Below are 3,215 nucleotides of genomic sequence, written 5' to 3'. Positions count from 1 at the left end.
ATAAAAAGTTAATATTAAAAATACATAAAGAACATAGACAATTTAACATCATAAAACAAAGTATCCAATTTAAAAATGGGCAGAGTATCTGAATATATTTTTGTGCAAATAGTACAAACAGATGAGCAACAGATATATGAAAATACGCTCAACATCACTAATCATTGTGAAAATGTAAATAAAAACTACAATTTGATACCACCTCACACCAGTCAGAGTGACTACTAAGTCAAAGAAAAGAAATAACAAGTGGGGGAGCCTGGGTGGCTCTGTTGGTTAAGCATTTGACTTTGGCTCATGTCATGATCTCACAGTTTGTGAGTTTGAGCCCCACATTGGGCTCTATGCTGACAGCTCAGAGCCTGGAGCCTGCTTTGGATTCTGTGTGTGTGTCTCTTTCTCTGCTCCTCTCCCACTTTCACTCTGTATCTCTCTCAAAAATAAATAAATATTTTTTAAAAGTTTAAAAAAAGAAAGAAATAACAAGCGTTGGCAAGAATATGGAGAAAAGGGAAACTTTTTGCACTATTGGTGGGAATGTAGGTGCAATCACTGTGAAAAACAATATGGAGGCTTCTACTAAATTAAAATTAGAAACATCATATGATACAATAATTCCTGTTATTTTTACTCACCCAAAGAAAATGAAAAGACTAATTTGAAAGATGCATCCTTGTGGTTATTGCAGAATTATTTTCAATAGTCAATATATGGAGCAACCCCAGTGTCCATTGATAGAGTGATAATATGGTGTGTGTGTGTGTGTGTGTGCATGTGAGTGTGCATGTGTGTGTGATGTGGTATTACTCAGCCAGAGGAAAGAAAGGTATCTTTCCATTTGCAACAACATAGATGGACCTATAAGGTATTATGCTATGTGAAATTAGACAAATACAAAGATAGTAAGATTTCATTTATATATGGACCATAAAAAACAAGCAAACAGACTCCTAAATACAGAGAACAGACTTGTGGTTTCCAATGGGATGGTGGTGGGAGAATGAGAAAAATTGATCATGGTGATTAATAGGTACAAATTTCCAATAATAAAATTAGTAAATCATGGAGCTAAAAAGAACATCATAAGGAATACAATCAATAATATTGTAATAACATTGTATGGTGACAGATGGTGACTATATCTATCACTGTGAGCATTGAGAAATGTATAGAATTGTCAAATCAATATGTTGTACACCTGACATTAATATTACACTATTTTATCTCAATAATAGATTTTAATTAAAAAATTAAAAAGGAAACATCAAACTGGATAAAACAGTACTCTTGGAGAAAATGAATGTCTTTGTCTCTTCCTATGTTCTATTCTCAGGCCAGGATGGTAGTCAAAAATTAGAATAAGCTTTCACTGCCTTCTTTGCCTCTATGATGGAAAAATATAATGACAATAATCCTTGTTCACCTTTGTGGGTGATTTAAGAAACATTATATACACTTCTATCTATTTGATAACAAATACCTTTTATTCAAATATTTTTATTAATGGATCTCTTTACTGAATTCCATTGTTTTCTTTCAAACACAATAAGACTATTGAAGATTTCATGGTTGGTTTCTAAAATAATCTATGTTTCTAAATAGACATTCTGTGTAGCTGAAGAAAGACTCAAACCAGAGACTTTTATTTCCCACTGGAACTGGTTTTGGATATAAAATACAGCAGTGATATCTCTTAAACTATTTTGGTGTTAGATACTTTCCCAAGACCTTCTTTACAGCTTTCATAAGCTCCTTGTTTCTAAGGCTATAAATTATGGGGTTCAGCATGGGGTGAGAATAGTGTAAAAGATGGAGATACCTTGATCCAGTGCTGGGGTATGGGAGGAGCCAGGTGTCATGTACACCACTCACTATCCCTGGTCCCAGGTAGAGACTCACTACAGTCAGGTGAGAAGAGCATGTGGATAGGGATATTTTTCTCCCCTCAGGAGAGTGTATTCTGAGAACAGTGAGGAAAATTCGAATATAAGAGGTCACTATTAGACTAAAGGGGATGAGTATAAATATTATACTTACCACAAACAACATCATTTCATAGTGTGAAGTGTCCTCACAGGATAACTTCAGGATGGCTAGTATCTCACAGAAGAAATGATTTATCTTCAGACCACAGTCAGAAAAACGCATGGTGTATATGGTTTGAATGAGTGAATTTAGAGCAGCCCCAGTCCATGATGACACTGTCATTACCAAGCTTACCTTAGAGTTTATGATAATTGTGTAACGAAGGGGGTTACAAACACCACAAATCAGTCATAGGACATAAAGGTTAGGATAAGACACTCAGCACCACCTAGAGTTAGGCAGAAGAACATTTGTACTCCACAGCCAATATAAGAGATGCTGTGCTTCCCTAAGCAATGGTTGATAACCATCTTAGGAACCAAACTGGAAATACATAACTAATCAATGATGGAAAGCTGACTGAGCAAGAAGTACATAGGGGTGCAGAGGTGGGAGTCCACTCAGATCAGAAAGATGAGTATGGAGTTCCCTGTGAGGGTAATGAAGTAGATGAGAAGAATGAGGTAGACCAGGAAGCTGACATACTGGAACTCAGGGAAGAGACCCAAGAGGATGAAATCTGTAGTGAATGTGTCATTTAATTTTGCCATATCCCAGCCTCATTAGTGGCAGCTGTTGTGTGGTAAGAGGAAAGCATAGGTCATCTGTTACATCTGATGTCTTGTTATGAGCTTTTGATTTTATACTTTTTTTTCCTATCCATTATTCCTTCTACCGCCTCACAGACCCAAATAGCATGTAAAACATATTGAGAAACTTCTAGGTTGAAGAATATATGGATAATTCAGGAGAGTTGCACACAGCTTGGAGAAAGCATGGAACCTCTGTGTTCTTTCCCATATGCCTTGCCCTACACATGTCTGCCATCTAAATGTTAATATGCATCCTCTATTATATCTTTTTATAATAAACAGGTAATACAGTTAAAAAATCTTGAGGTTTTCACATTTTAAATGTATTATGTGATAAATAATATATGTAATTATTTTACTCCACTATTTAAAATGTGTTTCACATCTATATTATTATAGTACTCACCCAAGAAATTAAAACCCATTATTTGGAATTTCCTGAAACAACTATTCTCCACAGTTTTTTGTGTCATTTTAGTTTGAATTGTCAAAGAAACCATATTCCCAAGTATCTTACATAGATTTTCTTCCACTCTG

At 35.2% G+C, this 3,215-nt stretch overlaps 1 pseudogene; it reads right to left on the bottom strand.

The window, feature by feature from the left end:
* Nucleotides 1–1,698: 1,698 nt before the first annotated feature.
* LOC122478975 lies at nt 1,699–2,636 on the bottom strand (annotated as a pseudogene).
* Between the last annotated feature and the right edge of the window lie 579 nt (nt 2,637–3,215).

This window comes from Prionailurus bengalensis, chromosome A1 (assembly GCF_016509475.1).
Source record: "Prionailurus bengalensis isolate Pbe53 chromosome A1, Fcat_Pben_1.1_paternal_pri, whole genome shotgun sequence".
Taxonomy (NCBI): domain Eukaryota; kingdom Metazoa; phylum Chordata; class Mammalia; order Carnivora; family Felidae; genus Prionailurus; species Prionailurus bengalensis.
This window is presented reverse-complemented; position numbering and strand designations above follow the sequence as displayed.